The sequence below is a fragment of the Chroicocephalus ridibundus genome, chromosome 7, assembly GCF_963924245.1.
Source record: "Chroicocephalus ridibundus chromosome 7, bChrRid1.1, whole genome shotgun sequence".
In the NCBI taxonomy this organism is placed as follows: Eukaryota; Metazoa; Chordata; class Aves; order Charadriiformes; family Laridae; genus Chroicocephalus; species Chroicocephalus ridibundus.
The window spans coordinates 1,594,697-1,608,873 of record NC_086290.1 but is presented as its reverse complement, the minus strand read 5'-3'; the positions used below and the strand labels follow the sequence as shown (position 1 = coordinate 1,608,873).

Below are 14,177 nucleotides of genomic sequence, written 5' to 3'. Positions count from 1 at the left end.
AGGAAGCCTGAGTCTTGGATGTTTTCTCTAGCAAAACTAATATAAAATGTCTCCAATATGTGGAAGAGAAAACCGAAGTAAACATATTAAGAACCTCTTTATCAGAAGTCGTTTGACCTATGAGAGAATTGATGCTCTAGGATTCTTTTTTCATTTGTGAAAGATACTCACTTGTAAGCTTGCTTTTAAACTCTTAACTCTGGATGAAACAATCGTTTTAAAATATAGATTCTCTCTAACATACGAAAACATTAGGATCAAGTCTCAAATGCAGATGGGGCAGAGATTCTCCTCTCTCTCCAAATATTTTATCAATGTCGTTTACTAAAGGGGAGTTCACGAAAACTGAACATTGGCAGAAGCTACAAGTTTTCGAGTTCATAATTGCTACTTTGCAGAGCAGTCATTCACAGGAGAGATCGTGAGCTTCTGTGCAGCCGAGAGACAGGAGCAGTGATTTAGTACTTGCAATGAACTTGAAAGGAACCTGTCGAAACGCTAACGTTGACTTCGGGAAATTAACATCCTAGTCTTAAGGAGCTCAGATTCAGCATGAGGAAGAACCTTAAATCTCTAATAGGATTGAAACAAGATTAATTATAACTAGAGCAGCTGCCTTTGTAACGTATTTACTGTTGACAATATATAAAAATTTTGTCTGAGGCTGTTCCTCTCATCACAAATACACGTGTACGTTAAACCACTGAGCCTCAGTTTTGTCTGCAGGATAAGTCATTCCAGTACTTCTAAAGGCACTGTGGGGTTATGGTTCAGTTGAGTCGATAACTTTGCAATAATTTGAAATGAAAATACCATCCAGTGATGGGTTTTTCACGTGGCAGTCCTCACTCAAAATGTATTTGGAAGACTTTGCTTCGACCTTCCAATCGTATAAATACCTACATGATATAAAAAAAAATCGGTTATTTTTCCAAGCAAAAAAAATATTGCTTGTTGTCATAGGTGTTTTTTTTTCCTATGTAATTGAATTACTGTATTTTTAAACAAATATTAGGCAAGAATCTGGCATATCGTGAATAAAACAACCCATTTTCCTTATACTGTCAGCCGCAGAAAAGCGATGGTAGATTGCTGTTGAAGCATGCATTGGAATTTTCTCAAAATTGATTACATTTTGTGAAAAGTCCTTAATCAGTTGCAATTTTTGCTATGTAATTGGATAGTTTGTAAAGGAAAATGTTAAATATTAGAAGGATAGATTTTCTATCTAACACTGGCAACTTTTAAGTCAATCTAGGCTAAAAAAAAAATATACATAAACACATGTCCCTGCCGCCACCACTCACATTTAAATGAAAATGTCTGGAACTTGCAAGTGTGAATTCACCTTTTTGACACTTTTTTTTTTTTGTCAGCAAAATGCTATGCAGTACTGGACTTTTATTTTTAAGTATTCTGTTGCATTTGACTTCTTGAAGTTACTTTTTTCTTACGTTCAACTTACTGAGTTCCAAGTGCTCTGCCTGTTGTGAAGAGATGAGGTTTCTGCACAGGAATTCTGAAAGCAACACTGCTTCTTGCTCGCAGTCTTGAGACAAGTTACATTGAATGTATAACACTATTTCTACTTTAAAGCCCGGTAAAAGAAATACTGAGTCTGTTACTATACAATGCATATTCTATGTGATCCTGGAAGAATATTTTTTTCAAAATTATGGAAGTGCCTGTAATGTCTGGGGATACGCGCACAGTTTTATTGGAAAGTGATTGCACGCCTCTTGTGAGATTACTGAAATTCTAGAAGGCTTCTGCCACAAAGGAACAAAACGAGGAAAAGCAGAGTTTATCTACTTTATCCTTAAGTTTTTTTATTGGTTGTTTAACAGGGAGGAGAAAAAAAAAGCCAATACTGTAGAATTTAAAAACATGTCCTTCACTGATACCTCTTCTCTGCTTGGTGACAGATGGACTTAAATTACAACAATTCCAGTAAACAAGAATCACTGAATATTCTCATTTGAAAGATTTTGGTTTTAGGAAAATGTTATTTAGTAGATGAAGGCTGTTAATTCACTAAACAAAGACTTGCATGAATAATTGCAACAAACTGACTTTTTCTCATTGGCAGTTGGAATTGAAGGTTTGGTAACTCAGTATGTAGTTTGTGGGGGTTTGTGTTAGTATATCCATGGATTTGAAATACTGTACAGACTGCTCCAAATGAGTGTGTGCGCTCTGGAATGAAACTTAGATTCCAGTCCACTAAATTCAAAATTAATTTGTCTGACTTTTGTTTTTTTTCCTAATTATTTCTTGTTATATTAGATAGTCATATGTGTTGCCATGACAATATGCATATTTGAAAATAATAAAAAAACCCAACCAACCCAGAGTAATTTTTTTGCTTTGTTATGGACATTTAGCAAAGTGTCTTCATTTATTTTGGCTGAAACTATGTGTGTTCTGGTGAAGTACAGAAATGTTTTCAAACTTCTGTAGTTTCCAATCCAGCAGACTACTGAAACCTCCTTACAGTAAGTGCCGTGAGCTATTACGATGGAAATGAAGTGTAGCGCCGCTTTTTTTGCTGTAAAGTGCCTTCATGGGTACCATCACCTTTCTCTTATTAATAGGATGTTCGTCAGTCTCTGAATACCTCTAATTGAGAATGCAGATCATCTGTAAACATAAAAAGCAACATAATTACAGTATTTCCACAAGGATATTAAAAAAGACACAAGAATCAATATCCTAATAGAAATTTAAATGGGAAATGGTAATCCGGTATTTGAAGTCACTTAATCCATCACCTTCATCATTAATGAGGAAGATTCTGCTTGTGTAGAATGGTGTGTTTAGGGGCGAAATTGGTAAACTTTCCATGCCTTTTTCAGTCGTAATTATTGCATCCCGAGTGATTCATAAAGACAGCTTCACCGTAGATGTTGAATCGTAAGCGGTGACAGTCCATAGCTGTCAGAAGTGCCCTCTGATGCCTGGCTGTACATCTCTAAGTGTACAAGTGCCAAGTGTAAAACCTGAGTGGTATAAAAATGAGCTGTTGCTGTGCTGGGTTACTGGTATTGCTGAACAACTTGCGACTGTTACCCCAATCAACGCCAAGCTGGCTTTCAGTCAAGTTGTCTTTACTTGCATCTATTTTTGTGCCGCTGTTGAAAGAAACAACGCTTATTTCTTAAACTTACTTCCTACGTTGGAAGAAAATTAATATTGGGCAGCGTTTCCGCAGTCTCTGTTTATCGGTGGCATATGCAGAAATTTGTGAAAATATCATACAGTTGTTATGGTTGGAAGGGACCTTTAGGCTCATTGAGTCCAACCACCAACCCAACGCTGCCCCTTGTCCCTCAGCACCACGTCTGCCCGGCTTTTAAATGCCTCCAGGGATGGAGACTCCACCACTGCCCTGGGCAGCCTCTTCCAATGCTTGACAGCCCTTTGGGGGAAGAAATTTTTGCTAATATCCATCCCAAACCTCCTCTGGCACAACTTGAGGCCGTTTCCTCTTGTCCCATGGCCTGTTCCTTGGGAGAAGAGACAGAATGGTCACAAGACCCCGGATTCACAGTTTCTATAGCCTCCTCCTCAGTGCAGCTCCTTAGTATGAACCAAATGAAGACCATCCTCCCTTTGGGCTCGGTGCTGTGAGATGACCAGAAGTTCCCCAGCCTGGTTGGTGCCTGGGGGCAGGGACCAGGCGGTGGGTGCCAGCAAAGCGGTTGTGGTCAAAGGTGCAGCTTCTTTCGTGGGGCTGCTGTTGAGAGGAGGAGGAACATGAGTCTGAAAAATGGAAGACCCTCATCTCTTTTGATCTGTTGGGCCATATGCATGGCCTTCCATCTGTAATCTCAAATACTCTTGGAGAATCATATCGTCCCCCAGGTTTCTGCCGTGCCAGGAGGGTGTTTGGTTTCTTGTGCCTGGTGCAGCAGTTGGGAGAGGGAGGATCTCAATTCCTCTCTCAGCATCTTGTTGGGAAAAACACATCCTGGAGTCAAAGAGGGGATTTCTTGTGCACTTTTTTTGGTGTTTGTTCTTCATTCATGGTTAAGGAATTTGAAATTGAAAAGAACTCTACTGCAGAAAACCCTCTAATCTTTAATTTCAAATTTAAATATGTTAGTTAAGTTTAGTATTCACTGTTTGGAAAGCTGTCTTTGAAGACAGTTGTTGTTGGCAGCTTTCTGTCCAGATTAAGAGTAAAATATGTAGTGAGCTTGGAGGAAGTAAAATATTGCTCTCTAGATAATAAAATGGGGAGCATCTGCCGTTGAGTGAAACAGTAATCTTAAAGAAAGTGTGATTAATTAAAATGAGTGTATATGAGTAATGATATGAAATTGTAATTTTGAGCGCTTGTCTTGCAACATGAATAATGCTTTCACCGCAGGTTTGTAATGTCAGTGTATGTTTTAGACTTCTATGAAGTGGTGACAAATCTTTAATATTATTTTGGTGTCTAATGCTTTTATGCAGATTTTTGTTTCTGTGGTGTTAACTATGTTCTCAAGTGCTAAAAAAGGCATTTGTCATAAAATCAGTAGAGATTATTAAAACACTCTTTTGAAGAAAACTCAGTATAAGAGGAAGGTTCGTTTATTCAAATCTTGTATTTATGTATTTTTTTTTAAAGAGAAAAGGTCTGTGTTACGATCATATAAAGCAAGTGAGTGAAACATTTGGATGCTGTAATAAAAGTTTGGGGTTATGGCCAAGTTTAGGAAATAAGGCATTCATTTTGGTAGTTTCCATAGTAACATGTTTATCTGTCAGATTGCTGTATGCATTGGACTGTCGGCAATAACAATAGCAGCAAATATTTTTAATAGCATACCATAAAGATTTAATGGATGGATGGATGAGTATGTACATTGCCCTGAAATCTTGTCGCAAATTTGTTGACAAATAAAATTTAAAGTGCTGATTTGGATATTGTGACAACAGATTAAGTTTATTTATAGATCTTCATCGCACAGATCAAGGAAAAAGCATTTCTGAAGCTTGAGGGAAAGCTAGCATAGCAGGCGTCTTTTGCTGATTGCAAACTTAAAAAAAATAAATAAATGGCAGCTGTCTTTCTGAGAGATGTGGTGCTCAGGGGTTTGAACATACAAGCTCCAGCCAGAAAATGTCATGTTTTCTGGCACACTGCGGACTCCCATCTGAGGATGAACTGACAGATATTTCTTACTGTAGCGATGTCGCTCCATAACTTCCCATTAACTTTTATTGTTAGATATTTTAAATACTAGACATTAGATGAGTGACTGCCAAGCTGTTTTGGCAGAATGAAGGACTTGTTTGTTGTGGAATGGGTCATGGTAAATAAGTATCTTTGCAACTATGATTTGCGTCTCCTGGAAATGGTGTTTCTGTTCTGTCCTGCTCTTTGTGTGCCGAGTGGTACGTACAGTCTGTCTGTGGCTGTGGTGTGAAGCGGGTGAAAATGTTGACAGATAATAAATAACCTTTTCCCTCCTTTGAAGAAGAAGGGGCAAAAAAACCCCCCAAACCTATCAAGTATCTCCCAGTAATTTCTGATCTCCTGAAAAGCAAATGAGCAGCCCCATGGTCTGGCATTCCTCATTTTTCCACAGTTCCGCCACCAGGAGCTCCTGCCTGCTCCCCCAGCTCTGCAGGTCCCTTGGCTATGGCATGAGGTAGGTGACTCCCCAGCTTGCTGCGTGCCATGGAGATGGTTATGGTTGCAGTGTTGGAGGCTGCTTATGCCGGTTATGCTCCCCATCCATACTGCTTTTAGGAAAGGCCAGCAGTATTAGAAGAAAGAGGAACATGTATTTCTCAGTGCCATAAGTAGGAAACAGCTCCAGCTTCTGGCACTGAGAAATGCATGGACTCATCCTCAAGGGATCCAGTTTAAAAAACAAAGCCACAGAAAACAAATGCCACCACCACCCTGCCAACCAAAGCATGGGGTTATTTGATAAATCCTTGTACGTTATCATGTTGTTGATTATTATGCACAGCACTTTGCCATAAAAGTAGAGGAGGAAGGGAATGATATTCTCCCAAGTCTGTGCTCTCCCATGAAAGTCTGATTGCACAAAGCATAATTGTCATATTTTGGAGTTGCTTTCCTAATTATTTTGTACAGATGGGCATTATCTCAAGGTTGATTGTTGAAAGTATTTAACCTAAGAAAAATTTAATGAAAAAACTCTGGATAATGATGTAAGAGTGAACCTGCACGGTGTATATGTACTGTGTGTATGTGTGTGTCATACACGCAGTACCACACGTCTATACTTCAAGTATACACATCCTTAAGCTATAGAAGTTGCTCGAGCCAAAAGTCTCATGAAGGTCCTGCCCTCTCACTCATCCTTCCCTCTCTCCTGCCCAATGAGAGGTTCCGTACAACTAAAAAGGTTTATAATTTTATTTTTCCCATTGCTTTTATACTGCTTAAGGATTTAATGTCATAACTTTACTCAAAATTTGGCAAGGGCAAAAAAATGTCACTGCGTATGTACGTGGTGTTTTGAGATGTTGTTAGTAGTAGTCTGTGATTAAAATGAAGTGAAATTTATGGTACCTCCCAAATAAGAGGAAAATCTGTCAGTCAAAGATTGGTAGAAATGAACAGTATTACCTTTATTAGACCTTCCTTATCCTCGGTATTTAGCCATCTAAACAAGTGTTGGCCTAGAAACCAATGTGAAAATCTTGGAGATACCATTGAGGAAAACTTTTTGACTTAGTTATAAGTATGAGGCATACTGGGCTTGTTCTAACAAGTAGATCCAATTTAAAAATTGCCATACAAAAAGGTATTTCTGCATTTTTGTATATCACACAGTCCTGCTGTAGTGTCTTAACTGTGTCCGGTATTCTGAGCTGAACTGTGATTTGAGTTTCAGTGCGCAAATATCTGGGGGAATTGTTTAGTGGATATTGAAAACTGCACTTTTAGCTTGTTGACAGTAAATACAGAAATACTGGAAGATGTCAGAAGTGCTTTCCATCTGTAGCAGCTGACAGAAAAATGACACGGTAGTGACATAATTGAGATTATGTTCTCCCTTGCTGCCAAAAGTTGGGTGTCTCTAGTGTGGTATGTGGTAGGACTGCGTTTTAAAGCTATCTAGAAACTTGCAGCTGTCAGTCCTTGGATTACTTACTGAAATGTGATTTTTTTTTTTTAAATATATTTTTTTTTTCCTGGTGCATTAAGAGTTTTATAATGATTCTTTCTAGTTTTTTTGGTCAATTTCTCGGAAGTGGATTGTTGGTGTGAAAAGCTTGCGTGGGTCTATCCTGTATGCTAAAGGTATGAATAAAATACTGTTAATTTTATATAACTTTTCAGATTTTAAGTGAGAAGAGTATAAAGTGTTGGGTTTTTTTGGCTTGGTTATTTTTGCTTTTTCTCTTGAGTATTCCACACTGTTTTGAAGTGTAAAAACCGTGTCACATGGACAGTATTATCCCTGGTATCCAAGTACTTTCCAGCTGTCCTCATAAAGCCGATTTAGAATTTTCCAGGTGGGAGGTGCCCTGGTGTAGAACTGCCCGAGCTCATCTGAACTTCGTTAGCAGGTATAGCTTCTCACCTTGTACCCTTTGTTATTCCTTTCAATTCGTTTCCCTGTTCTGCCGGGTTTTCAGTTGAGCTTTTCCTATTTTTGTTTCATTGCTTCGTCTTGGCACCAGGCGTGTTTGTCAAGGCGGAGCCCACGGAGTGTGGGCAGAGGCACGTCTTGCTGATTGGGGCTGCGTGTATTTAATAAGCGTATGCATCTTCCCAGTAACAACTTCACTTTTTATGTCTAATAGTACAAGAGAAAAATAGTTTTCATGTAAATGGTGACAATTTGCTTTCCCTCATAGATTGATAGTATTAATGGTTTTAATGAGGTAGGTACAACATAAAATCTTAAATAGAGACCCAGAAACCTGTAAAAAGTTGAAAATATTTAAAGGAAAATGATGTTATTGTTAGTTGAATATGCAAGATAGGCAGGAAAACATGTGACTTCTAGAAATATATACTTTGCACTTAACTTTTATTTAAGATACAGTCAGTTTACAATGATGAGTGGCTGAGGATGCTTGTGATCACTGTATGCGTGCAGTGTAGGACTGGCTTGATTTTGCATTATAACTAATACTTTTCTCACAGTTATTCTGATAGCAAGATGTGTAAATTGTATTGCAAGGCAGAAGAACAAAGTCAGTTGTCTAGCTGTGTTGAGAAACGTCAAGTCATTCTGACAAGGATTAACAGAAACACAGAATTTTAGATCTCCTTTCCTTTGGCAATGGCAGAAGGCGCCTTCCAGCTGCTTTGACGGCTTCTAGGTTTTCTGGTTTACTTTTTATGTTCAACAGATGAATCGTAAGATCACTGGAAATTCTTCTCAGGCACCATCTTTTCTTTTCGCAAAGTACCTGTTACCGTTTAGACCTATTTGCTTGCAAAATTTATTGACAGACAATACCTCAGGAGAAAATAATTTTATCAAAACTTCAGAAAGATTCATGAAAACCTCATGTACTTCCATCATCAAAAGCTTTTATAGTGGCTATTGTCTAAAAATTATGACGACTTTCTTCTTATTGATGCCAGACCTACAGATCTTGAATGAAGATTCACTGATTTCAGGAGAGCTCTGCAGTACTGTCAGCGTACACAGTCTGGTTGCAAGAATTGAGCCTGAAAAATGCGAAGGTCCAACTGCCATCAGCCCTTCTTCATCCAATTCTAAAGAATCTTTGAATTGTTCTACAAATTACACAGTCTATTTGAATCTCTTCCTGCCTGTTTGAAACTTCAGTGCAGCAGAACAGTTTTTCATCCTGAATTCTGGAGTTCTGGATAGGTTTTAAGAAATACAGCAAAGCACTGGAGAATTCAGAATTGGCGAGAAGGCACGCAGCATAAGTCGTGCACCAAGTGAGGTGGTCGTATGCTCCAAATTTTCTGTTCTGCAAAGGAGGAGAAGTGGATTTTATGCTCGCTTTAAGCCACCATTTTTATGACTGCTGTTTTTTTTTTCTGAAGCAGGATGATAGGGAATTTTGCAGAAACTTTTGAAATAAATAATAATTGGTTTTATCACTAAGAGATCCTTTTAAATGGTGTTTGTCAGTATTACTGCAGTATGGAATTGGAATAGTAATAAGAAATCATAATATCTATTGTAAAGCCGTGATTGTTTATGTATCTGAACGCCATCCTTTGAGCCTTTTTTTAGTAGATGTCACGCAGAGTATTTGTGTATGCTCTAATGAAAGTTTTTAACTACAGACATTCTCCAGGGCCTTGATTGCCAAACATGACAAGCGAAAGTGAGCATTCATTTGCATAATAAAGACTGAAGAATCAGAGCGAAATTCATTCCAATGTCATCCTTCTTGTCCTTGGGATTCTGCTCTCTATTAAAACAAAATCCGAACCAGGTTCTTCCCATCGAGTTGCGGTGCAGAAAAATGTGTTCATATTAAGTGAGATTAATAATACGATTCATAATAGATTAACACCTAGAGCTGTTAAAGCAAATACTCAGAAAACCCTAGTTCATACCTTAAAGCCTTTTTCCACGCTTTTTATTAAATTTGTGGATTCTTTTTTCCCTTTTTTTTTTTTTTAAAAAAAGTGCATTAGCAGTGTGTTGCACTCTGCTTTCAGTATTTTCCTACAGCTGTGAAGATGTATATTCTGCCCCCGCGGGGGTGAGGGGCTCAGTGAGCGCAGGCTGAAGACACGCTTGTCCTACGCGTGCTCAGAGCTGCTGTCATTAATTACCTCTTGCACATTGCACTCTCCTCCAGCTGTCTTTCTTGACTTATCGGAAACTTCTTCCACTCTAAATATTGGCTGGGTTTAATTAAAGCATGATATAATCCTATAATTTTTCAATGTGGAAATTCATCTTTTTCCATTGCATTTTATGGCTTTATTGTTCAGCTTTGCTTAAAGCTGGAAATAAATTGGAAGCATTTAACTCCTAAATTGCTCAGTTTTCTGCCCTTTTAATGCTGAGTGTATCTGCCCAACATTTTCTTTCTTTCTCTTCCCTTTTAAAACTTATTTTTACATTAAATGAAATTTTTGTTTGCTGCAGACTTGGTCTGTTCTGGCCTGACCCTGTGCAGTTCCACCTCTCCGTCCGTGCTTCAGGCGCTGGAAGTTCGTGTCCGCATTGGGGCGGTTTGAACCTCGGTGGCAGGATGGGATCCTGGGATTAGCTGTGACAGAAATAGGCCTGTCCTCCCTCGAGTCACCGTTAATTACACACTCCATAGCTGATCTACGTGCAAAAAAATCAGTAGTTGCGCTGTGGAGGTGGAAGCATTTTGACAGAGTAAGTGAAAACTGAATGTGTGCTTTAGAGCCTTGCAGAAGTCACTTTTCCGAGGAAAAGCGCTGTATGCTCTGTGTGCGCACATTAACGTGTGCAATGTGTCTTCTCGTTCCCCTGTTATCACTTCCACTGATCCTCGGCGCACAGAGGTGTAACATTGCCGCGTAGTCTTCCCTTCATCAAGAGAAGGTGGTATCCGCTTTAAACTTTACAAAAATTTGACCAGCAAAGAAACTTTTTAAGAGTAATTACTATATACATTTGGTAGGTAAGTCTAGTACAAATACACAAATTAAGAAATATGATTAGAGAGGGACTTTGTCGTGGTTTGGGCTGGACTGGCCACTGAGATGAATGTATTGATAGGACACGGGGTAACAGTTTCAAACTGCAAGAGGGGAGATTGAGATGAGATGTGAGGCAGAAATTGTTTGCTGTGAGGGCGGTGAGCCCCTGGCCCAGGGTGCCCAGAGAAGCTGTGGCTGCCCCATCCCTGGAGGGGTTCAAGGCCAGGTTGGCCGGGGCTTGGAGCAACCCGGGCTGGTGGGAGGTGTCCCTGCCCAGGGCAGGGGGTGGCCCTGGGTGGGCTTTAGGGTCCCTTCCAGCCCAAACCATTCCGTGATTCTATGATTCAATTATAAGTCAAGCTCTGCGCATAGGCCTGTAGGCATAAGGATGATGCTGATCTGTACTTCACGTTTCCCCCTTTTTGATAAGGTTTTGTCACTCAATACTAGCGTGTTCAATTTCTTTACACATAAATCTAGCACTGTGGTAATGGAATTAGTGTGTTTGGTGCATTTTTGTATCTGAGAGGGAGTATGCTGCAGTGCTTGACACCTCTCCTCCCCGAGAGGCAGGAATTTGTAGCAAGCTGTCCATGTGCTGCCTGAAACCCGTGGAATTATTCCTGGAAAAACTTGGCTTGGCTCTTCAGTGATTTCCTTTTCTGTGATTTGCACAGCTTGCTCTTAAATGTTAGATAATTTTAAATCTAATCATCTGGAGAATATTTTTATATGCAGAATGCCTACTTCTACACTTTGACTACAGCACTATAAGACACTAAAAAAATAATCTGGAAAATGTTAATTTATATTAATTTAAACAGCAGCTTGGCAAATTATGTTGTGAAACTGCAACGGTCAGCAACACGTTTTGATATACTATGCTGAAGGAATACGTTGCTCTAGTATGTTATAGAATGTTTTAAATTATGAAAGATGGGTATAATTAAAGGGTATATATTTTATTTTGTAAAGCAGTGTTCTGATTTCAGAAGTGTAAAGATGCATTCACGCTTAGCATTTGTTTTCTTCTACTCAAACTGAATTTCTAACTTGCTTTGAGATTGGGCAGTGAAAGCCTGTGTCGAGTTCTCATTTTTTTTTCATAACTAATTAAAAGTTGTTGATTACAAATATTTGCCGAGCTCAGTGTGAGACAGGTGTGTGCAGAGAACTTCTCTTTGAACCCTCTGTTTAAAAACTGTGTTGGATTTTTTTTTAAGAAAGTGGATATAAAACTCTATTGAGTCTCCTGAGACTTTCAGAGAACTGTTGCTAGCTCAGTGTTTTGAGCTTAATAGCGTCTGGGTATTTTCCTTTTGGGGAATATATTTGAACAGGAGCGTGATGTCTTGGGGAGGTTTTGGTTGTGGTTTTGTTCCCCCCCCCCCCCCCCCCCCCCCCCCCCGTTGCAAAACAAAGTAGATCTCTAATTTCTGATGCATTTTTGTTGGAATTTCATTTCCTTTTGTAAGTGGATTGTCCTATAGTGGTTTTTTTTTAATTAATTCTTTTAACTGAGCACTTAAAACATTTAGACATGAGCGTGCGCAGTTTGTATAAACACTGTAACAGTACGAAGGCTGCATCAGATTAATATTGCACTGCATAATTTTTTAATACACCAAAAGTAATGATAAAACTTGTGGTTTAAAACACAATGACAAAAGTAATGACTGCTTGTCCTGTAGAACTGCAGTTTTTCAGTGCATTTAGCAGCATCCTGTAGACTTCTAAAGCTTGTTAGATTTTTAGTGTTAATTTTAGACTAGAATTTTATTTAGTAAATGGCACTTTCTGACCATGTAGTGTTTGATCTAAAGCCCTCAGGTTCTTTATACTTAACGTTACTGGACCTTCACGGAGGTGGTGCTGTCTCAGGAAAATTTATGAACCTGTGTTTTGTCCAAATTAGCGTTGTGGAGCCAGGCGGGGGGTCAGATTCTGTGCTTGGGGATGGGTTTTTGGCTCCACTGAGCTCGATAAAAGCGCATGAGGACTGTGACAAGCTGTATTTAAATAAAACCCCCAAACCACAACCCCCCCCAAACCAAACGCATGTAGACCTCCATGATACAGCGTCCCGCGTGATTATTCTGTGAATTCAGCTGTAAGAGCCACAGGCTCTTGTGCCGAGATAATTCTGCTCTCCAGAATGTGTTGAATTACAAGATCAATGTTCTTTGTGGGATGTTGATATCTGAAAACCAAATAAAACTTTAATCATAAAAGACTTTCTCCATTAAGTGATAAGAGCCCTTTGTAATAAAAACTTGTCAGTCTCTCATGGTTTAGGAATAATTTAACCGTGTTAAATTCTCTTGTTTTAGGCTTTATATAGCGGCAATTTCCCGTATTTGCTACTCCAGTGGAAATCATAAGTTTAAATACGGTGCATTGGGACTTAGTGCTGGCGGGTTCAGCAGTTGGTTCCGCTTGTGATAGTCTTAAAATTTAACTGTATTAAATTATCCTATTTTAAACTTCATAAAATGTCAATTTGCCTCATTTTGCTACTCGGTGGAAGTCATAATTCTGAGTCGGATGTGCCATGACTCTGGCGCGGGCAGGTTTAGTGGCTGGCAGGAGCGTGCTGGCAATTCTGAATTGCTTTTTGGTGAGGCTTGAGGCAAAGCGCGGGTGGTTTGGTGGAGCTGGTGGAGCTGCTTCTGTCATCGGCGTCACGGTGGAGTCGGGTGGCTCGTCCCCACTGGGACCCGCGTGTTCCAGGCGGGATGGTGCGGTGCGACACGTCGTGCTCTGGGCTGGTGTGAGCCTCGGTGGGGTTGTCTCCTTGGAGGAGAAAGGGAAAAGTCGCTGCATTGAGCAAAAATGGGGAACGAAGAGGCCTTTGTTAGCTTTTTTCCTGTTTGGTTTTTCTTTTTTTTCTTTTGACTATTCAAAGATTGTCTTCTATTTTGAAGGTTAAAGATCTGTATCACTGATAAACGTTTCATTCAAGCATTTAATTTAATTTCCTCAAGGATACGGTATCCGGTAGTATTCATTATTTCGGTATCTCTATAGTCCTGAGCATTTTGTACTTTGATCCTTATTATATGACATGACAAGGCAATGAAATTGAAATATGTGCTGTGTAAAAACCATTTATGTTTATATATTATATTTGCTATACTTCAAGAATCCCTTAGTTCTTTTGTTTTTAAGAATGAGTAATTCGGTTGCTCTGTTAGGGCTGTTGAGCTGCAACACTTCATTTTCCTTACGCCCCACCGAGGCGGAGGAGAAGAGTGATGGAGCTGGTTCTGTGCATCCAAAAAGAAAGCAGAGGGGTAACTTTTTTTTTTTTTTTTTTACTGTATGTTGACAATTGCTAGGAAGCTTGAGTCTACCTGTAAATAAAATTTCTCTTATAGAAAACACACATAGTTTTTTCTTATATGTTAGTTGCTGCTTTGTTGCAGTTTTGAAGATGCTAGTGTTAAACATTATGCTATCTCTGCAACGGGGATTTCTTAAGCTGTCTGTTAACTGCTGGTTATGCCACCTTTAATTAAATGGTCATGCTTGAAATAATTTTCTTTTTGGGAATGTTTGTGATGTTCTGTAGATACAGAAG

At 39.2% G+C, this 14,177-nt stretch overlaps 1 protein-coding gene across 2 annotated transcripts in view; it reads left to right on the top strand.

Annotated features, from left to right (window-relative positions):
* GALNT13 (polypeptide N-acetylgalactosaminyltransferase 13) overlaps window positions 1–14,177 on the top strand; it is a 141,641-nt gene that overhangs the window by 13,108 nt on the left and 114,356 nt on the right. The window lies entirely within an intron of this gene.